We start from the raw sequence: 23,149 nt of genomic DNA, 5'->3' as shown, positions 1-23,149 counted from the left end.
CTGCCAAGAAGGAATTAATATCCTGCTTTGCAGACTAGGATTCTGGGACTCGGGAGTTCAGGGACATGCCTAACGTTGCACAGCTAACCACCAGCAGAGTGGAGATCTTAACCGAGGTCAGAGAGACTGGAAACTCTCTTTCTCTCCACCTTCTTTCACTGCCTGTCTGGTGAACCGGGGGCAGGCACTGGAGGGGGGTGGGGGCGGGAGGAAGTTACATGCCAAGCAGGGGCATCGGGCGTGATGATGGGCACCTGACAAAGCCGTGTGCCAGGCAAGCCTATAGACCACCCAGCTCGGCCACCTGCAAACGAGTCAGCCCCCTGTGGAGGGTGTGAGGGTCACGGGCACCAACAGAGGACGTGGACTCTAAGCTGGCCCAGTAGAGAGAGAACACCTATCCTTGGAGAGACACGGTGCCTTCCATCTGAATTAAACTATCTCTGAAGATCCTCTCCTGCTGGGATGGGAAGGACGCTTGGGTCCGTGGTTGAGTGCACTTGAGAGAAGAAGGGACCGTGTTGCCCATGTGCCTTTGCCAACTCAGAGAAGGAGAGGGAGGGAGCACAACCACCATTTACTGAGCATCTACTGTGAACCAGACGACTTCTCGTACCAACTGTCCGTTTTAGGGCTAAGGAGACGGAGGTGCAGAGAGGTTAAGTGACTTGCCCCAGGCCGCACAGCAAGCAAAAAAAACTGGCAGATGGGACTTAAACTCAGGTGTCCAAGAAGACAGAGCTTGCACTCACCCCCTGACTGACACGCAGGATCTCAGGGGCAAAGTGGGTCCTAAAAATCCCTGGAGTCTGGCTCCTTCATTAGATAACTGCATTAAACTCATCAGACTTCGGCCAGGTTCTTTGGTTCCCAGGGATAACCAGCCTAAACATGAGACTCCTCCCATTAAGGAATTCCAGAAAAGCTCTCTATGGAGTCTCTAGCCTGAATTTCCAACGTCACCTCTTCCCCCAAAAGGTTCTCCCCTAACATGCGAGAACATCCCGACACCTTCCTGCCAGTGGGAGTTTAGTGAGATGGGAGCTCTTACCGAATCCGTGTGGATTGCAGGTCGGTGAGGCCAGGCCACAGGCAAAGGGACTCCCTCTTTATGTCCTCTCCCTGTCTGCCTTCCAGCCGAGAGAGGGCTTTCCTCTCTCTCCCCTGGGCCACGGTGGAATCTGAGCTGGGGACCTCAGCTCTGCAGAACTTGTAACAGGAGAGAGCCCCCCACAGTCACAAAACACTGATCCAGGCGGAGCAACAATGCAGAACCACGCCTGCGCCCCAAGCGCCAATACAACTGTGCATTGTGTTGTCAGGTTCCCACTGGGTGGCGGCCCACTCCCCCACCGACCCCCCGAAAGGAGCCAGCCAGGTCCTGCACAGACACCCACTGGGGTCCAAGTCAGCTTCCGCTGCACTGTCTCAGCCGCATATAGGCCTAAGGACATCAACCAGCTCCTGGAGAAATCATCGAGCCAGTCAGCAGAAATGCAAATACCTCCATGCTTCGGAGTGTAGGGAGAGCCTCCCAACGTCCATCGGCGCCCAACACAGACATTGTCACATTTCCCTACACTGACCTGATCAGGATTTCTGCCAGCTTAAACGCCCAGGCAACAGCAGGTGGGGGAAGCAGACTCTGAGGCTCACTGCGGCTGCGGTCTCCTACCGCTGAGTATTGTGTCTTGCCTTGTTTGATAACAAGCTGTTGTATGTCTCAATGTAAATACAATCTAAGGCGGCATATGGCTCGCAAGGCACCAGTGACGACTCTCCCCGTGCGCCAGCTTTCTGCTCTGCGAGGCTCGCTGCCCCCACAGTGCAGCCGTCGGGGTCCACCTTCCCTTGGCGTCAATCTGCCTGCCGAGGCTCCCGCTGACACTAACGGAAGGGAAGCAAGCCTGGGGAGACCGGGCTCCGGCACGGGGTGCTACACGAAGTCAAGCAACTGTCCAAAGTGAAATACTGAAGTGAGTCGGCTGTTCCGCAAGAAGATGTTTTTGGCTAAGGCCGCTTAAAAATGAGACCCAACCAAAACATCTGCGACACCACAGAAACGGGGTATCCTTGCAAAGGACCGCACGACCGTTCGACTTAATCTATTCTCAGTGTGGCGTTAGACGCACCTAATGTCACCAGGCACAGAGCTCAGTTTACGGAGGAGACACATGAATCGCAGGAGTTGTTACGGTCACGCGTTTTCATCGTGAGAGCCTTGGGACCTTCTCAAAGTGTGAGGCTGCCAGGTGATTGGAGGGACTGGGGCCAGCGGGGCCCGGCAAGGCTGGTCATGGCGTCCTGACCTGAGAGCATCTGACCTGACCTGGTAAGCCTCTGTTACACGGACACCCACCAGAAATGTTGTGTGGGCCTTGCCATCTACTCCCGCCTTCGTTATTTCTTTCTTTTCTTTTCTTTTTCTTACTTTAGAGACAGAGAGAGAGAGAGAGAGAGAGAGAAAGAGCGGGAAAGGAGCAGAGAGAGAAAGAATCTCAAATAGACTCCATGCTGTCGGTGCAGAGGCCGACACAGGGCTCGATCCCACAACCCTGGGATCATGACCTGAACTGAAACCAAGAGTTGGACGCTCAACTGACTGAGTCTCCCAGGCGCCCCTGCATTCACCTTTTTTTTTTTTTTTTTTTTTTAACTTTGCCCATATGCTCTCTCTCTAGGTGGGAATGTCTGTCTCAACCTGTCAGACCCTCAGGAACGAGAATTTCAAACCCCTTCTCCATATCTTTTGCTTTGTATTCTCAGGGATTGAGGGAGGCAGGGAAGCTCCCAGGACAACCATCATCAGCCAGGAGAAGGAATCCGGAGTCCAGGTGAAGTTATCGGGTGGATAGAGCTCAGGATCTGGGGGGAATGAAGATACAGTAAATGGGAAGCCGGGTTAAGGGCACAGAAGGTGAAAGCCAGGTCAGCCGTGCCTCAGACACAGTCTGGATGAAGACCCACGGAGCGGGTTTCTGAGTGTGAAAAGAGGCCCTAATGGTTTAAAAATGCCTGGCCTGTCACCTTCTCACTGTAGTGCCCAGCTGGCTGGTTAACCCTTCGTGTCCAGCCTGTCTGCCCTGCCGGACCTACGGCTACAGTAAAGCACCCGATAAATACCAACAGCCCTGACTGGAGTCTCGCGATTATCTCCCTGTATTTCAGTGGAACATAATATTGAAATACAATATTTATTTTTTGCTTGCACACAGAATATTCCGGTTCAGCTTTGCAACCAACAACTAGAGAGATGACAACACAGAACCGTAACCATACCTGTGAATTCCACCACAGAAGCACCATTGGGAATCGGCACAGAGCACCCCCCTTCCCACTACTGGCTGGAGCTAGGCTAACCTGGGGATGAGGGTCTAATGCGGGGTGAGAGCAGATGTCCTGCTGCAGTCAGGAAGCCCGCGGGGTGCAGCCCAGCCTTGCGATAGCAGGGCAGAAGCATCCCAGAAAGAAAGCGTGCCTCTGTCCAAGGCCTACCCATCATGCAACTTCATGCAAACCACAAAGGATACTTTTATTCCCGGCCGACTGTACAACCTTGACTTCAACTCTAATGCCACACTGCTCCAGGAAGCAGCCAGGATAGAAATGAGCCATGAAGCAGGCCAGGCCTCCAGAAAGTGCCCTGTCCAGAACCTCCCACCCCCCAGAAGTGAGCAGGGCAGAGCCAACAGAGGGTAAGAAGAGCCACCAGCCAAGTAGGAAACCCTTTCTGGGATCTTGCTGTGTTTGAGTGCTGTTGACATTCCCGGTAGACTGAGGGGGTTAAGATCCTGTCCTGAGACCCAAGGCTTAGACAGCCCCACACTCACAAGAGCAAAAATGTCGCTAATGTTCACACGGCCCCCCCCCCAGCCACTGGGGATCCAGTGCTCAGGGCTGGCAAAGCCTCACTCATCACCCTAATGTCCACTCCTGTGCCCAACACAGCTCGGGCCCCAGGCAACAGCTTCTCCATGGCTTCTCTGTATCTTGTGTCCTATGTCTTTGGGAAAAAAGAAAAACTCACCGTCTGCAAGACATGAAGGTCTGTGGGTCGTACTGTGGCTGCAGAGACAAGGCAAGATGGTATTCCAGAGCGCAGGGAGGATTTGACCGGCAGACGCATGCAGGGGAGAGAAAACACAAGCAAATTAACCGGTCAGCTCTTTCCCCTCCGACCCTCCACTTCCCAGGAGAACTACTCACCCATTTCCTGGCTTCAACTCCTGGTCCTGTAGCTACTGGGGAATTACCACGATATTTGCACCAACATGGCAGCTGAGAAACGTGATGATGCGCCTCACAATTCCTGTCACCCTCAACCCCGTGTCTGTGTGGGTCTAAACAGTCCATGTGTGATGCATGATACGGATCCCTTCTGTTAGCCACTGGGTGAGAGTCGGAAGCTAGCAATACGAAGCATGATCGGCATGAATATTTAACCAGATTTCAGCTTTTAGAAAATTAAACTTAAAATTCAGTTTTCTTTAAATAATTTTGTCGTACCATTTTCCACATTTATTAATTATAATCTGTGTTTTTCCCCTTCCCGTTTTAATTTTTATATTTTATAGGAAAAAGTAACTTTCTTTGAAAATACATATGAAAAATTAATTTTGATATTTTTACATGTACTTCACACTTTTTATGAAATACACCCACGTGTTGCATATTTTAAATACACTTACATTTTTTAAATCCTTGAGCTCACTGCCGTTGACAGAACAAACTTATGTGAACACATTTGCAACAATGACAGAATTCGTGACCATGCTGAGCTGAAGACAAAAATTTAAGGAAATAAACATGAAATAATTACAAATTATGCGCCTTCATTTTGTTAGTCATTCAAACAGAACAAAGGAACATTTAAGCACGTGTAGTAATAGTTAATGCAGCCGCTTTGGGACAGCTGCCAAACTTTGGTCATGTACAAATCACAGCTTTACACGTTTTTCAGTTGTCCTTACGAACGTGTGGGTTTTTTTTTTTTTAAGTTTATTTATATTTATTTTGAGAGAGAGAGAGAGCGAGCACAGGTAAGGGGCAGAGAGGGGGAGAGAGAGAATCCCAAGCCGGTTCCATGCTGTCAGCACAGAGCCTACTTTGAATCCTCTATACCCTCCCCCTGCCCCTCCCCTGCTCACGCGAGTGTGCACTCTCTCTCTCTCTCAAAAATAAATAAAGATTAAAAAAAAAAAAAGTAAGAAGACAGAGCATATTTTATTTAACCGTTGGTAGGCTGATTTATATTCCTAAATACTGGGACACACGATGGTCCCCAATTGTACCTGTTCGGAGCTCTGCTAACGCCCAGAGTCAAGCCCACAAGTCTGGAGAGGATTCGGCCACACGCATTTACAAACACGGAAGACAGACGCCATTATACATTTTCCTTTATTTTTAAAAAAAATTTTAATGTTTATTCATTTAAAAAAAATTTTTTTTAACGTTTATTTATTTTTGAGACAGAGAGAGACAGAGCATGAACGGGGGAGGAGCAGAGAGAGAGAGAGAGAGAGAGAGACACAGAATCGGAAGCAGGCTCCAGGCTCTGAGCCATCAGCCCAGAGCCCGACGCGGGGCTCGAACTCACGGACCACGAGATCGTGACCTGAGCTGAAGTCGGATGCTCAACCGACTGAGCCACTCAGGCGACCCAATGTTTATTCATTTTTGAGAGAGAGAGACAGAGTGTGATCAGGGGAGGGGCAGAGAGAGAGGGAGACACAGAATGTGAAGTAGGCTCCAGGCCCTGAGCTGTCAGCACAGAGCCTGACTCGAGGCTCAAACCCACAAACTGTGAGATCATGACATCAGCTGAAGTCAGACGCTTAACCGACTGAGCCACCCAGGTACGCCTTATACGTTCTCCTTCAAATAACCACCTCTAAGTAACTTCAAAACACCTCCAGCTTTTGTTCATAAGAATTTCTTTGGGCCTTTACAATAACTTTTCTCACCATCTTGCCGAGTAAAGCACCCCAGCACACGGCTCAGTGCCCGACACAGAGATCTCCCGTAAATATTTGTTGACCGAACGCACTTTACCGACCACGGATTGTGCTCTGGCTTCGACCCCTCTATGCTGCCCGCACCTCATTCATTACCCGTAGGAAGAGAACACAAAACCTCAGCAGAATGTGAATGAATCCCGGATGGTTCGATCGACAGCTTGTAAATCCCCCCGAAAGGAATTGTGACTTCCATTTCACCCATGTGTCACAATCGGACACCTACTGTAAGCTGTCACCATCACCCTCAGGCACGGGTGGTGCCACCTCTGCCGAAACGGGGGTCCCGACCGTCGTACTGTGACATCTCTTGGACGGCCTGCATCACAGGGCACTGGAGCCACAGAGCCTTCCCCTCATTTCGGGAAGAAAAAGAACGGCCGCATGTGCAGCTGTGCTATGTCACCGAGCACGTCCCCAAGAGGACGTGAAGAGGCTGTAGGAGGAAGCAGAAAACAACACAACAACCCAAGCTGGAGAAAAATAGCTGAGCTTCACGTCGAGAGATGATGCATTTTCAGCCGGCCACACGCTGTGCACGGGTTGCCGATGGCTCACACTCAGATTGATCTGGAAGCGACGGAACCACCGGGTAATTTCACCAGGCAACGAAACACGCCAAACCACTGTTTTCTTATCTGCACAAAACAGATGCATTTCTCCCAAACGGCCAAGAATGGCACTGTCTTTGCCCCCAAAGCCGTGCTTCCCAAGATCTTGCACAAAAGGGCACACATACGAAATCGTATTTGTGTGGGCACCCCCGGGGGTAGATGGGAGGCTGTTGCTCAAAGCAGAAAATGATCAGCTGGGGATCTTTGGTTACACATGCTCCTTCCTGACCCCTGAAGAAAGCCAGCGCGGCAGGGGGGCGGGGGGGAGTCGCACTGTATTGGCACAGCCGAAACCCGTTTGACATGCCTCAGTCCATCATGAAGTCCCAAAAAGTCAATGGAGAGAGGTCCTTTGTAATTCTAGGATGCAAGGCTCACCAGGGGAGGGGATTAGGAAGGACCCACCAGGAATTATGTGAGGAGGCACTGCCTTCTTGGGCAAGTGCATGGCCAAGCACAGCCCTGTCCTTTGTAGGAAAACAGGATCCATGGTAGAAAAGCATAAGAGAGGCCGTGAGAGGCTTTATTCCGGGCCTCCTCTTTGCCCAGCCCAAATGAGCTCCTGCACATTCTCAGATTCTCTGCTGAGCTCTGACAATTCTCCCTCGACCGAAAGAACGGGGGCACCCTTGTGGGTGGCTGTGCCATCCTGAGACTCTGCCTGGAGAGCCCCAGAAAGTAGGTGCTCCTAAATTCATAGCAAGCCTCCGGAGTGGCCCCAAAGGTGACCGATTACAAGTGTTGATTAAATTGCGCTTCTGAGCAAACCTTGAGAGGGTAAGACAAAAATAATGCCTGAAAAGCATTTTTATGTCAGGCATGCAGTGGATCAGACACCCAGAGCAAATCAGTTTTTAAAACTCCCCTCTCTATGCGGCCAAGTTATTCATCTAAGAATCACATAATAATCGGTAATAGCCATTACCCCTTGATGAGTTCGTTAGCTTTAAAATGAACCATTAAGAATTGAGAAAGAGAAATGAATGCCAGTGTGAAAAACAGCGCTTGGGCTCTGCGAAACATTTCATGTATGAACTGATATTTACACTACCAACTAAAAATGTTACACCTTCCCCTTCACCCTCAGCCTCGGCTGGGCTAAATTCTTAACATACACGAAATCACCAAGCAGTCACGCGGATGACAGAATTGAGGCAGCTCAAGTACGTGTCTTTGTCTTTAAGATCACTGTACTACCATTCATCTTGTTTTGTTGTTGTTGTTGTTGTTGTTTTGTTTTGTTTTAAGTACGCTCCACACTGGGAGTAGATTCCATGCCCAGCATGGAGCCCAACGTGGGGCTTGAACTCAGGACACTGCGATCAAGACCTGAGCTAAGATCAAGAGTCAGGAGCTTAACCGATCGAGCCACCCAGCGGCCCCTACCGTTCTTTCTGAATCTAGCATTTCTTATTTGTCCTTTGGGAGATTCTATTCATGTATAAAACATACATACGTACATACATGTCACTTTTTCAAATATTTTTCAGTGTTCTGTATAGTGCTTATTTCGCTGAACGCTGCATATTGGAGGTTATTTTTATATCGTTATATATAGATCTGCCTTATTCTTGTTGATCATATTCCGCTAAATTGATATACTATTTTTAAAAAGAGGAATATGTCACACCTCGGTGGGGGGCTGTTGGAGACAGGGACAGCACCCTAAGTGAGCTTGGATACTTCCAGACCATTATGATGAATGTACTCCCGAAATAAACCGTGTGGCTGGGTAAGCATGTGTTCAGTGGGCGGGGGGCCCAACTGCCTACTGGGAGTTCCCCAAGTGACCTTTCACAGAGAATACAACGTTTAGGAAAGGATAGGTAATAAAAATATGCCAAAAAGTCTATATATATTTTATTAAAACTCAACAGCCATTGTGACAACTGTTGAGAACTTAGAATAACAACACTATTTTTGCGGGGAGGGATATTTTATCAGATACTGTTTAAAATTGCCCACACGGTGCCTGGGTGGCCCAGTCAGTTATGTGTCTGACTCTTGATTTCGGCTCAGGTCATGATCTCACAGTTCGTGAGATCAAGCCCTGTGTTGGGCTCTGTGCTAACAGCGCGGAGCCTGCTTGGGATTCTCTCTCTCTCTTTTTCCCTCTCTCTCTCTCTCCCCTCCCCGACTTGTGCTCTCTCACACTCTCTCTCTCTTTCTCAAAATAAATAAACTTTCAAAATAAAATACAATTGCTCCTATATGGCGACCATAAAAAGTAGACTCACTTTTGGCTTTATTTTATTCTCAGTCTTAAAGTCCCTTCAGATAATGCACCCCGTCTTGCTTGCAACCAGCGGAAGATGGCCCTACCACTGCTCCCCTCCAGTTCCCCGCTGCGCTTGGCTGTGTCGTTGGTGTTCGTTCTCGTCGCAGCTTAAAATCAAAGCTCTACCCCTGTATTTATGAAAGCTGTCCAGTCAGCTCCCTGTTTTGAAGCGACGTCACTAAAATGGATGGTGGAGGGTTTTCCCGTGACGAATCCCAATCTCCCCTATGCTGCCTCTTCTCCAGTGCCAGCCAATTGACATAAAGGTTATGTACTTGAAAGGCAAAAGAGAAAACTATGCCTGTACGTTTCCGACTCTTGCCCGGCGAATCCATCACTGGTGTGGCTGCTGTGTGCCTACCGCCAAGAGCATTTTCTTCATCTCGTTGAACTCTGCGGACGCTGGGAAGTAGCTATAAAAATGATCAGCATCCCTGTTTTTCAGATAAGAGAGTGAAAGCTCGGACAGGTGAAGTGAATTGGCCGTGGCCTCAATCCTGATCCGTACCCGGCTGGTTTAGCTCTCAACTGTCAGTGCGGGCCACTCAGTGTGCCTGTGAAACGTTAAATCTCTAACGTTCTAGAATGAACGTGTTCATCAGGTTTATTGGAAGATAAGAGGAGCAAAGCATTACTAAGACTCTGGCATGAAAGGCAGGCTCCCAGCTCCCCCTGGGCCACCAGGCGTGAGGAACGAAGTCAGAAAGAACACATAGGAGGTGCCAAGTGTCACTTAACCTTAATGGTTCAGAGGCGAACATCATGAATGCATCCTTCTCACAAACCTTGGTTGAGCACCTTGATTGTAACAAGTGCTTCCCCAGACGCCACAGCAGAAACATTTTCCCCTCCACCCGAGATGGGGCTGTCCGAGGAAGGCATCACCATGAGGAAATGTTGAAGCCCATGTGGCCCAGGCCAGATCTTAGAGAACTCACATTCCATGTGGAAAACAAGGGGGGAAAGTCTGGCTGTTTCCACAAGCTAGGGAGACAAGGACTTCATCCAATTATAGGCTTCCTCCTTGAGAATTCGTTTTCCATCAAAGATACACTTGGCCTTGGGGTTGGCCAACCCCTTACTCACGGCATTGGCTCGGTGATTTTGTGTCAGACTGTTGGTCCTGGACCTAACGCTTTTATTTCCTCAGCTGCTCTCACCCCAAAGCACAGCCATTTCCAGAAACACTGGCAGCTTCCCAAGTACGAAGTCATAAGTTTCTAAGATTCTCTGGTGGATCCAACACTCAAATTTCCCGGACCACCACCTTGACCGCAAGTCCCATTGTTCCCTGGACATCCATATGTTCCGGTGATTGGAACCTTGAGCTTTGGGACACTGGACCTGTTTCCCCTCCTGAAAGCAACTCCAAATCAGCCCTTAGCACACACAGCCTTCTCCCACAATGCCCTTGGTGGGAATGGTCTAAGTCCTTTATGAACAGTATGGAAAGTTATGTAGAAAACTGTAGCCATTACCTGGATACATTTCGGCCAAAATAGCACTTGGGTCTGAGATACTGGAAAGCTGAGACTTTAAAGGGGTTCTTGGGGACTTTTCCTGATTCCCCCTCAAATGATCCATAGGACAGTCATGATTCCCCATTTCTCCCTTGTATAGCCCAGTCTGGGTTGCAGAGGCATTTAGTGCCCCATCTACTCAGAATCCCTGGTAGACCCCAGAGCTCCATGAAGGGACTTCCATGAGAAAAGAGAAAGGCATTGTCTCTCTCCTGCCTTCCATGTACCACAACTGCCTGTGCCCACCCCACTCTGTGGTGGCTGCCCCCTCCCTTGTTCAACCTCTGCGTTTCCACTTTTTGCAAAGTCAGTCCTTCCTTGGATGGAAACCACCCGTTGCTTCAATAGCCCAAGGAAAAACTCCTTCCTTTGGGGCATCCGTGGAGTCTGCCTTGTCCAGTGACCCTAGAGTTGTCAGAGCTGGTCCAGTGAGCTTCTCCTTATCATGCCATTGGGAATTTGGCTCCTTTGAAGAGACTGCTCTCTTCCCACCAGAGTGCTGCTTCCAGATGGGCTTCCTGAGGAAACTGAGGCTCAGAGAGTTGAAATGGCTCATCTAGGGTCACTTAGGCAGCAACGGTGAAAAACCCAGCCCCACACCATGTCTCTCAGCCAAGGCTGTGTCCCTATTCATTATATCGTTAGATATGCCCTGAGTTTGGCTTCAATGACCCCCAGAGCTCCGCTCAGACACCCTTCTCTCCTGATTCCATTTCTTCTTTAGTTTTGTCAGTGGTTCTGTCTCTTCCCACATGAATCTTTCTACATTAAAGTCACTCAACAGTTCCTAAGAGTCACTGGAGTACCCCATATATTGCAGAGCCCCATGCCAAGTAAGTTCCATGAAACGTCTAGAAAAAGACTCCTTGTTTCTGCCTCACGGCATTTCCTCCATGCCCTTCCAGCCCATCCAAATCCTCCCCACCCTTTCAGGGCTGGCTCGGGATCCCCTAGAGCTATGCTGCCTGGTACAATAGCCACTCACCACTGGTGGCCACTAAGCACTTGAACGGTGGCTGGTTTGAATTGAGATGAGCTAAAAGTGTAAAATACACATACCAGATTCCAAAGACTTAGTATGAGAAAAAGAATGTAAAACATTCTCAGTAATAATTTTTGTATCGATTACTTACAAAAATGACAACATTTGAGTATGTAGGGCTCAATGAAACAAACACCTAAAATTAATTTCACCAGTTTCCTTTTGCGTTTTTTTTTAAATGTGGCAACTAAAAAATTCAAAATTACATATGTGGCTTGCCTTGTATTTGTACCGGGCAAAGATGCTTTAGAAAGAGAGAGTTTAGTCCAGGAGAGGCAGGGAATCATTCTTCATTCACCAAAAAATTCAAGGAGCAGACATTCATTAAATACATGAAGAATAAAAGCAAAGCATTGTGCTCGTTATTGGGGGGGGTACACATTTAATAAGACAGGTTCCTGCTCTACGAGGGCTTGTGTCGTCAAGGACTAGAAGTTCATACAAATTGCTGGGTTCCCAAATGGCCATAGGACAACACTAACTGAGGTAAAATTGCACACTTTGGGGATATATAGGTAGAGGCAGGTTGGGGGAACTTCACAGCACAGGAGGAGTTTTTAGGATATCAGTTTTTGGATTCTCTAATGAAAACCAAAATAACAATAGCTTGAGAAAGACAGTGAGAGAGAGGGAGGAAGGGAGGGAGGGAGGAAGCTTTCGTTTTCCCTCAGATTATCGCTTGGACGCCAATTATCCAGGACTGATGGGACAGTTGCACCATGTTGAGAACCCAGGCCCCTTCCAACTTGTTGCTCTGCCAAGATACCAAGTCCTGACACCAAGTTCACGTTCCTGCCAGCAAGAAGGGCGGAAGGAGCCAGTTCTGAGTCACACAGCTGCACTTCGCTTTAGGGATGGCTCGGAATGTTTCACTTTTTGCCATGAGTCCAGCTCAAGCTCAGGGTGTCTATGACCACCAGAATCAGAAGAGAATGGATCTTGCAGAGTAGCTCACATTCTCTGCCACAGAGGGATCATCTGGGCCGAACCAGGATGAATGGATAGGATTTAGTGGGCGGGGATTTAAGAGGTGCCAGCCTGCAGGAACCTCATTAACAAAAACACCACAGTGTGAGAGCATCTGACAAGTTTGAGGGATGACTGAGTGAAACATGAAGGAGATGCCTCGGTCTGCGATAAAGAATCGAACTCTTTGGAATGTCCTCTGTACAGCCAGAAGCACTATTCGGTCTCCTGGGTTATTTCTCAAGCGAAGCTGGGTGTTCCTTTAAAGCTCCAGGGATATCCGTCACCTGGAAAGGAAGCAAGCTAAGGGTGGGGACCCACAGAGCTGCCGAGCCTGTGCAGACAAGGACCAAACAAGACATCCAGGACTAGAGGATCCCCAAGGGCGGGCACAACAAAGTCATCCTAACCAGGAAAAGCCTCAGTAGGCATAGAGACTGTGGATTTCCCATGTCACCGGATCCCTAAGTTTGGTTAAGTCAGGTTTGGAATCTCCCCAATGAATCTGTCATTAATCACCTGTACAGGTAGCTTGTGCTTACCATATGTGTGCAGTCTGTCTCCTGTCGCTAGAATATGCCATGAATAAAGGCAAGAGCTTTTGTTTGTTGCCTGCGGGATCCCCAGCATGTAGAACATAGCAGGGACTCAGTAAATATTTGTTGGATGAATGAATGAATAAATCATCAGCACCCACGGTAAAACCCCTGTGTAACACCAAAGAAGACATTTGAGAATGTGACGCTCTTGTGACAACTTTGCTGCAAGAAATAAGAGAGGTCATATTTGTTGTTCCATAATTTCCCATTAGCCAGACTTCTTATTTGTTTTCCCCACAGCGCTCTGAGAAGGGCATTGTTCCCATCTCAAATGAAGACACTGAAGCTCAGTAAACCTGCAGTTGACCCTGAACAACAAGGGTTTGAAATGTGGGGTCCACTTACGCGTGGATTTCCTATACTGCCAAACTAGAAATGTATTTTCTCTTCCTTATGATTTTCTGAATAGCATTTTCTTTTCTCTAGCTTACTTTGTTGTAACAGTATGCAGGGGTGCCTGGGTGGCTCAGTCAGTTATGTGTCCAACTCTTGATCTCAGCTCCGGTCATGATCTTACAGTACGTGGGTTCGAGCTCCGCATCTGGCTCCACGTTAATGGTGCAGAGCCAGCTTGGGATTCTCTCTCTCTCCCTCTCTCTCTGCCCCTACCCAGCTCGTTCTGTCTCTGTCAAAGTAAATAATAAAAATTTTTTAAAAAAACGAATACAGTATATAATACATATCGTATACAAAATATGTGCTAATCGACTGTTTGTGTCATCGGTAAGACTTCCGGTCAACAGTAGGCTATCAGTAGTAAGTCTGGGGAGCAGTCAAAAATTATACACAGATATTCAACTGCGAGAGGGTCAGTGCCCCTAACCCTTGTGTTGTTCAAGGGTCAACTGTGAGTGCCTTGCCTAAGGTCACTGAGGGAGGAAGAGAGAAGTCTGAGATTCAAACTTTCAGCTCCAGAACTACTGTTCTTTCTGCCTGTTTCTTTTCTTGCATAACACTCCCAAGATTTTCGATCAATGTCTCCACTACAGACAAGCCCACACCAGAGGCTCCAATGTCCCCGCCCCAGCCAATGCGAAAATCTGTTGGTCGGGTATCACGTGACCCTCCTCAGGAAAAGAACTGGCCTTGCCTGAGACCACGGTGGGTACCAGGCACTGTAGTCGATAACTTTCCACGCAATGCCCTCTTCCGCCTTTACACAACCCCATGAGGCTGGGACTATCACTTAGTTCCATTTGGGGAATTAGTGGGATTCTGAAATCGCCTTTGCTCTTCCTCCAGGTGCCAAATCCCTGAACTGCTAAACGAGAATGGGGTAATCCTGGTATTCGGAGCTAGTGAGTAACTTTGCCAAAGTCTGTATGAGCAGCTGGAAAAAACACTAGGAGAGACGCATGTACCAGCCAAGGAAAAACTCTTGTGGTTGGTAAATAATGCAGGATCTGTATGGTGGGTTCCAGACAGAAAGGGAGATTTAATTTCTCCTTATGCATTTTTCTTATTAAAAAAAAAAAAAAAAGAGAGAGAGAGTTTCAGCACTGAGCGCTTTAATCATAGCATCGTGGCATATGTGTGGTGCTGACATCTGGAAATATTTAGCAGTACCACAAACAAATAGTTAAGGAGTTCACCCAGAGCATCCAACACAAATCTGACTCTAACCCAGATTCCTAGCAGCACCTATCAAGAGTGAAGGAGCGTGAAATTCCTGCATACATCTCACCTTCCTCTGTACCAGCCACAAACACAGTTGGATCCGACTCCTGGGCCTGGAAAAGACAGGGGGATCCTGGTATGTTTCCCACCGGCAGGATCAGTGGGATCTGGCAGAGCCCCTCTTCCCCATAGATGCTATGGAATGGGCTGGGCAGACTCACCAGCTTTAGTTCCAGATGGAGCTAGACATTGCCACACACACACACACACACACACACCCTGGCCAGGGCCTGCTGGGCCTTCTTCCCTACTGGGCCGGACCAGCCCCTTCCCCTGTACTTCCAAACCCAGGCTGCTACTCTGGGTTACTCCAGTTCAGCCAATGAACCTGGCCTGCTATTTCCATTGTCATCGGGGCTTTCAGAGTCTTTGGGACACTCCTGTTGCCCCAGGATTACCAAACTGTTCCACCAAAGAACACACGTACCCAAACAAAATCTGAATCCCCTCCTCTTCCAGCTCTGCCGGACCCCAATCCCACCCCAACCTGGCCCTCGTCGGCTTTTGCTCTTTAGTTTCATAGAGAGAACGTTGGGAGATTATATCAGGTCCCTGGATATACTTGCGTATGTCCCTTCACTACAGAATTAAACTCATGCTCCTCCCCAAACTTACTTTCCTTTCTATATTTAGTCCTGACTCAGTGATTAGCAACGCTGTCTGCTCAAAGATAGAAACCAAGAGGCCACCCCAGACTCCTCCTTCCACCTCATTGCCTCCATATCCAAAGAAATACCAAGTCCAATGACTTTTTTTTATCCTAAAAAACTTCTCACAGTTGTGCCCTCCTACCTATCTGCCTCTGTTAGCTCTCAAATAATTATTACAATACCCTCTGAGTTGGACCTCTAGCCCCTAATGCCTTCCACAACAGTCTTCCTAAAACATGAATTGGATTACGAGCTTCTCCTCCTTGGAAGCCTTCGTTGACTTCCCAAGTGAGTGATGAATGATCTTCTCTCCTGGGAAATGTAGCCCAGCTCTCCAGCCTTTCTCCTCTCTCTCCCTCCTGGCTTTAATCTCCAGATCAAAGGGCTCCAACCAAGGTCTTGCAACCAAGGGCTGCAAAGTCCATGAGCCACTGAGATGTGCAAAACGCCCGGCATATGCATGGTTTCTAGAGCGATTTCCCATCGTGTTCTAAGGGTTCTCAAGAGTCCATAACTTGAACAGAAGTCACGAATGCCTTCTCATGTGGCATTCCTTCACAGGCTTACCTCCACTCATCTCACACATAGCTTGTCAGAAACATCCACACATATTTGACCATAACCTAGGGTAAGAAACAGATTTTATTTATATATAAAACAGAACCAAACCTTTACCGAAAAGTTCTTAAGCTTACTATATCCTATGCATGTTAATCCTTCCTATTTTTGCTATTTCCATTTTTTAATACTGACTGTGACTGCTTAAACTCATTTTACAACCCACCCACCAATGGATCCAACCTGCAGTTTAAAATTTAGGTCTTGGTACTATATCGTCTTTGTGGTTCTCTATTATTTTTTGTCTTGACTCCCAACTGGACTGTAAACTCCTTGAGGGCAGGGATCATGATATACACATTTTCAATATTGCCCATCGCACAGATTAAATGCCTTAGAAATGCAGGAAATCCCCTGGAAGGAATGTGGGAAGGCCCTGAAACAAAGGTTTCCTCGGTATAGAAACTGCCAACTATTTTATGTATGGGGATGTAAAAATAATGATTTAATGGAAAAGAATTCCCTGGGCCGTACCTGGGAGTAAGGTGGGGTCCTTGTGGTGTTGGTTTAGTGTAATCACCGTCCACGAAGTCCAGTCTGGGTTTATGCAGTAGGAAATACATTGGCCCATGAATAGCTCAGCAGAACAATAAAGCCTAAACACTTTGAGGTCTCTCTCCCACTAGACGTAGGAGAAAAAAACTAAATTATTAATGGAATTAAAACACGGCTTTGCAGAAGACACAGAGGTGAGGAAGTAGCTTTTTTTTATTATTAAATCTATCGATCAGTCTTTGAGAATTTGTCATTCTCTGCTATACCAGGCAGAGGATTTTATTTTATTTTTATTTTTTTAACGTTTATTTATTTTGGGGAGAGAGAGAGAGACGGAGAACAAGTAGGGGAGGGGCAGAGAGCAGGAGACACAGAATCCCAAACAGACTCCAGGCTCTGAGCTGTCAGCACAAAGCCCTATATGGGGCTCAAACTCATGAACCACGAGATCATGACCTGAGCCGAAGTCAGACGCTCAACCGACTGAGCCACCCAAGCGCCCATCCAGGCAGAGGATTTTAAATACATGAAGCCATCCCTCCAGAGCTTGATAAACCAGTAAACGTGTGGAAACCAACAGACCAAAATGGCTAAGGGTTCAGCTGCGGGTACGGACATTAAGGGGAAAGTTCAGGAAAGGAGATCTTACACCCCACAGAGGGAAATTGTTCCTTCCACCCCAAAGCTAAGGTGCGGGTGTTACCTTGGCATAAACATCAATATCACAGGAAAACAGAGGCTGGATAAGCCGGACGACCTTTGTCAACCGCAGTGTCTGCTCCCAAGGGCAGGAAGGCGGCGCTGGCCGGTTTGTGGAGGGAACAGGTGCTGCCACGTGGGAGGTCGCTCCGCCCCACAGCCCACAGAGCTCCCCGCGCGAGAGGGAGAGTGCCTCCTCTTTCCCACAGAGATGCCCCTTGGCAGCATTCATGGGGCTAGGCTGCTCCCCAGCTTGAGGATCCCACCTGACCCCCAAGCCCCATCACACACAGACCCGGAGGCACATCACCCAACTGGTACGACCCTGTTCTCCTGACCCCCGAAGTGAGAAGACAATCCCCGCCTTGAGGAGGTGCTGAGATCTCGGGCATTCAGGACCTAGAACACAGCATGCGCTCAGTCGAGGGCAGGTGCTGTTTCTCTGGATTTTGTTCGCTTCGTTGATTGACTTACACTGCACGCACTCCTGCCTGTGTCGCTCTGGCCCGCCGAGGAGTGTGACGGCTGAGAGGGAAACTGACGCGGCTCCCGAAAGGAAGCCCGGCCCTGGGCATCAGCCCAGCCCAGAGGCACACACCTTGAGCACGCTGGATCCCGCACCATAGCAGCAATGGCAGTAACGGGGACGGCCCAGGCCCCCGGGACATAGGACGTGAGGAAGTCGACTTGAATAAACACCAGCAGTTCACGTTCAAGTGTACTTTGGCTGAGACGCCAGCCCATCACACTTCCATTACCGGTAGCGCCTGCTTCTCCCCGGCGCCCCCAGTCCGCACCCACGCTGACGGCTCAGGAGCAAGGTGATTCGCCCTCTGGACACGAAGGGGGAGTCCCTGGTTCACATCCTGCTGATGATGCTTTCCGGAGGCCAGCGTGCTCTCTGCATTCTTGAGTCCAGAAGCATGAGAACAGGAGGAAATGTCCAGCCTGGCATACTTCAGTAAAACAAAATAAACTCAGCTACAAGTAGTTACAAAACTGCTCTCCGGGGAGCGGTTCCCGCCTCCGGCACACTCCCCGGAGACTCATGCTTTTAAAAAGAGATTTAAAATTCCCACCCTATAGTAAACGCTCTTTCAATCACGACGCAGCAAAACCGTGGCCCCACCATGAACTCATACTGCCTTCCTCCCTGCTCACCGCTGCCTCTAAGCCCTGACAGATTTCCCTTGGGTTTAGGGTGGCTTTTTTGTTTGTGTGTTTCTTAGGTTTTTTTGGCCCAGCGCATTTAAGTGCAGCCTACTCCCTGCAATTTGATATTTGCCTTGTGGACAACCTCGTGCCATTCAACACAGATAACCCAATCACAGCACGCTGCGGCCAGCTTGCCCCGCTCCTAGGAAAAGCTAACGATGACCCCGCACAGGAGCACGGGGCCTGAGACCTTCCACTTGGTTCCCACCCTGCACGTGAAAGAGGGAGTGAGAAGGAAGACACGCGACCTCTCCCCAGACGCAACTGTGGCCAAGATTGCTGGTGGCCTGACAAAACCATCGTTGGAGCCTCTCAACCTGGGCGGGCACATGGCCGCCCAGAATAGAGGTTACATCCCAGCCTCTTCTGCAGCCATAGAAGTTCTAGATAATGGAATGTAAGCAGAAGTGTCCTGTGGCTGCATTTTTGTTTTGTTCTCTGCGGTTCCCCCTCATTCTGCCTGCTGCCTGAAACGCGGGTGCTGCCATCTTGGACCAGGAGAAAGAGAGTCAAGGGCCAAGCGAGGGCCAAGTGGAGGGTCGGGGAAGGCTGGGCCCTAAGGATTCCGCGGATCGCTTCCCCCTGGGCTCGGTTTATGTGAGACAGGAATAAACTCCTGTCTGGTTTACGCCACAGTGATACTGAATTTTCTGAATCTTGGAATTGAATCCTGCCCTCCTCATTCCAACAGTTCCGTCTCAGGACAAAGTCACCACTGAAAATGGCTGGCAGGTCTAATCCACTATGGTCCATCTACAAAGCTATTCCTCGCAGCGAGCACCGAAAAGTACACGTTGTCACCAAAGCTACCTGAGATGGTTTCTAGAACAGCAGAGCCACAAGTTCACCCGTTCGTTTATCCACTGTCCCACGTGTGCACTCGGTGCCGGGTGTGAGGCCGGATCCCGGAGGTACAGACATAAACAGGATGCACTGGGCCCTGTCCTCCCAGGAAGTGCTCCCACTCTCACAGGGAAGAGAAGCCAGAGAACAAGCAATGAGATGAGGGGAGGAAAGCGTGAAAAGGACAGCGTGGTGTGGAGATTCAGCCCTGTGAGGAAGCCCATCCGCTGACAAGCACGACCAGGTATCCCTCGCTTGTCAGACTCACTTTCATGGGAGGAGAGGGCAGTCTGCAGGGAGGAAAAATGGGTGGGCGGGCCAAGGGAGAAACGTGCACAAGATCAGGGCAAAGGGGAAGTCGCCACCATTGTGCTGGGCCACCTCCATGTCCCGGGCCAGGTGTAGGTACAGGCCACTGGCTTCTCCTCTAGGTGCAGTGGGGACAGACATAGGCCACTGTGTCCCCTTGGGAGCGACTTGGCCTTTGTTCTCTCCTGCTTTGTAATGCTTCCTCCCCCAGCACCTCCCCACTTGCCTACAGAGACCTCAGAACCAACGCTCCATCAGGGAACAGCCCTCTCTAGACATCTCCCCACTCGGCTGTCTGGTTCTCACTCAGCACTGTCCTCTGATCCCCACCAATGTCCCCTCCAGAACCTCACTCCCCAGGCTTTTCCCATCATGGTATAAGGGTGCATCCCTCTATTTTTTAAAAATGTTTATTTATTTTTGAGACAGAGAGAGAGAAAATTCGAGAGCTGGGGAGAAGCAGAGAGAGAGAGAGAGAGAGAGAGAGAATCCCAAGCAGTGTCTACATTGTCAACGCAGGGCTTGATCTCACGAACCTTGAGATCATGACCTGAGCCAAAATCAAGAGTCAGAGCGTTAACTGACCAGGCCATTCAGGAGCCCCAGGGCTCATCCTTCTAATCAATCTCCAATTCCTTTTCTAATCATTCTGCTTCCCTTTCCAGATATTGATGCTGTGACATCCAAAGAAAAGCGACAGAATCTCTGTAGGTTCAAGGAGACGAAAGAATCAGGACAAGTAAATGCAGTGAACGAGTCGGAACTGGATTGTGGAAGGAGGGTGGGGAGTGTTATAAAAACATTATCGGGACCTTCCTTGGTGACATGTGAATATCGACTTCATGTTAGATCATAGCATTGGATGAGATCATCGTGTCATGGTTATATAAGAGCAAGGCCCTCCTGGGAGATATTTGCTGGAGTATTTCAGGGTGAACAGCCATATTGTCTGCAACATAATCCCAAACAGTTCAGCAAAATAAAATGCGAATAATATGTATTCAAAGAGAGAGAGAGAGAGAGAAATCTGTATGAAAGGTATATAGATGTTCCTTGTACTATTCTTGCAAATTTTCTGAGGAAAAGAAAAATTCTTTTCTAAGAATTTCTTTCAAAATACAAAGTGGGGGCGCCTGGATGGCTCTGTTGGTTAAGCGTCCAACTTTGGCTCAGTTTAAGATCTAGCGGCTCATGGGTTCAAGCCCCACGTCGGGCTCTGCGCTGACAGTACGGAGCCTGCTTGGGATTCTCTCTCTCCCTCTCTCTCTCTCTGCCCCTTCCCGGCTCATGCTTTCTCTCTCTCTCTCTCAAAATAAATTTTAAATAACTACAAAGTAAAGAGAAACATCTTAAAGATTAGAGAGAAAGAAGAAGAAAAAAAGGAACCCAGAGGCAGGCGTGGAGGTATTTCCAAAAGAAGAGTCTGAGAGTCGCCCGGGTGGCTCAGTCAGTTGAGCGTCCGACTTCAACTCATAATCTCATGGTTCGTGAGTTTGAGCCCCGCATCGGGCTCTGTGCTGACAGCTCGGAGCCTGGAGCCCGCTTCGGATTCTGTGTCTCCCTCTCTCTCTGCCCCTCCCCTGCTCATGCTCTGACTCTCAAAAATAAATACACATTTAAAATAATATAAGAATAATAAATAAAATATTAAGAAGAGTTTGAAAGAGCTAAAAGGTCACCCAGAAGGGAGATGACTACGGGAGATGTGGTCTAGTCTGAGAAGCCCTCAAGACCGGGGACAGAGCCTCATGGTTTCCCGGGCTCCAGACCCCAGCCTCCCCGCATGATAACAACCCTCCTTAACTTTGTTTGCTCTGCTATTTATAGAGCGACTGCTTTCTACATAAAGCCCCGAAATAGAAATGTTACAAGAGCGGCTGGTGCCTCACGGGAACCTAATAAAACGTCTGTTTCCAAACAGTCCTGCTTCTGTCATAAATATTCTGTGGTTCTCGCTCCTTCCTACTTTATTAGCAGGCGCATTTGCATCAAAACGGGACTCCATTTATTAAGAATTTATCTCTCCCTGCTGTTTACCACCTGCCTGAAGATTCACGGGGCCACCTGGGACGTCGCCCACGATGGAATCACACTGGCCTTAAGCCCAAAGGTGAGGGGCGCCCGGCCAGCCCAGTGAAGACTCAAAGAGGGATGCCGTGTTCTGGGGCCTCAGCAAACTGAACCTAAAAGCTGATGCGTTCACACACATGTACATGAGTGAAATTGCTGGCCATGTCCCTGGGGAAGACTTGGTGGGATCCGGGGAGGGCAGCCCCCATTGGCTGGCAGACAGATCCTCAGATGGCCTGTAGGGTCTGCTTGCCCCCAAGACTTCCGGGTCCCTTCATCTTTCCAATTTATCATTGGATGATGTCTTAATTTGCTCAAGCAGATTACCACAGACTGTGTGGCTTAAACGAGAGACATTTCTTTCTGGAGGTTGGAGGCCCAAGATCAAGAGGCTGGCCCGTGGGGTTCCTGGTAAGAGCTCTCCTCCTGGCTTGCAGATGGCCGCCTCTTCTCTGCGTCCTCACGTCTGGACTGTGGGAGGGGGCAAGTGAGAGGGGACTCTTCTTACAGGGACACTAATCCTATCAGGTCAGGGCCCCACCCTAATGACCCTATTTCACCTTAACTGCCTCCATAAAGGCCCTGTCTCCAAATACAGTCCCGTTGGGGGTTGGGGCTTCCACATATGAACTGAGTGGGGACACCATTCAGCCCCGAACAGACGAGCTGTCGCCGAGGCCCCCAAACCCTTCTTTTGGTGAGAACCAAGGCTGCCCCCTCCTTTCGGCTGCCTTCGGGCCTTGCCTACCATCTCCCCGCTCTTTGCCAGGTCGTGGCCTCGGCCTGCCTCACACTGAGGGGACCGAGGGCCAGACCAGAGGCAAGGTGGCTGGACAGGCCCAAGGCGCTGCATATGGGAAGCAGGCAGGTGCGCAGGCTGCCAGTCAGGTTGGGCCCTGTACGTGAAGCCCCGTCCGGGCTCCGACCCTCCTCAACCCAGGGCAGCCTCTGCCCAGGAACCGACCGTGAGAGAGCCACCGAGTGACCCCGGCGCCGGCACTCAAGGGCTCTGAAGGGCTCCGAGCACAGCAGTCCTCACGTGTGATTGCCATTCAGCTTTTTTGCTCATTGTTGCATGCCTAACAATCGGGAATGTTTTACTTGGAACCGGCGTGCGATCCCATCATCCTCTACTTCCTTTGTACCGAACAAGTGTTATTTAATGGGGCAGTTTTGATTGTTTTGGAGATAGGCACATATTTGGAAAGAGGAGGGGTTTGTGTGCCTTGATTATATTGGCCGGCTTCCTTTATTTTTTCTGGGAAATCCTTCTTCCCGTGTGTAGATATGGTAAGTCTCACAGAACCGCACAACAGAGCACATGAGACCCTTGCCCCCCCCCCCCCACACACACCGGGGCAGTTTCATCCCAGCCTGCCCGCTCGGGGTCCTGGGAGGCCACGGGGCAGGGGCAGGGGCTGAGTCAGTGGCGCCTCGGGAAGCTGTAACGTCACACTTAGGTGAGGCCATCCACGTGAGCTGGCCTGTCTGCTCGGTACTGGAGACGGGGACATATCAAATTTCGAGTGTGCTCCAAAGG

At 49.3% G+C, this 23,149-nt stretch overlaps 2 long non-coding RNA genes across 3 annotated transcripts; both read right to left on the bottom strand.

Annotated features, from left to right (window-relative positions):
- Positions 1 to 2,169: 2,169 nt before the first annotated feature.
- LOC125932592 (uncharacterized) lies at positions 2,170 to 6,814 on the bottom strand. Its single transcript, XR_007460684.1, has 4 exons — positions 4,689 to 6,814; positions 4,207 to 4,406; positions 4,028 to 4,065; positions 2,170 to 2,865 (listed from the first exon to the last, which is right to left on the bottom strand). It is a non-coding gene; the product is annotated as an uncharacterized LOC125932592 (long non-coding RNA).
- Positions 6,815 to 7,462: 648 nt separating this feature from the next.
- LOC125932591 (uncharacterized) lies at positions 7,463 to 19,523 on the bottom strand. 2 transcript variants are annotated; one of them, XR_007460683.1, is made up of 4 exons: positions 17,177 to 19,523; positions 16,453 to 16,600; positions 15,928 to 15,983; positions 7,463 to 14,763 (listed from the first exon to the last, which is right to left on the bottom strand). It is a non-coding gene; the product is annotated as an uncharacterized LOC125932591 (long non-coding RNA). The 2 variants fall into 2 exon arrangements; XR_007460682.1 differs by having other exon boundaries at positions 16,453 to 19,507.
- Positions 19,524 to 23,149: the final 3,626 nt, after the last annotated feature.

This window comes from Panthera uncia, chromosome D2 (genome assembly GCF_023721935.1).
Source record: "Panthera uncia isolate 11264 chromosome D2, Puncia_PCG_1.0, whole genome shotgun sequence".
NCBI classification, from domain to species: Eukaryota; Metazoa; Chordata; class Mammalia; order Carnivora; family Felidae; genus Panthera; species Panthera uncia.
This window is presented reverse-complemented; position numbering and strand designations above follow the sequence as displayed.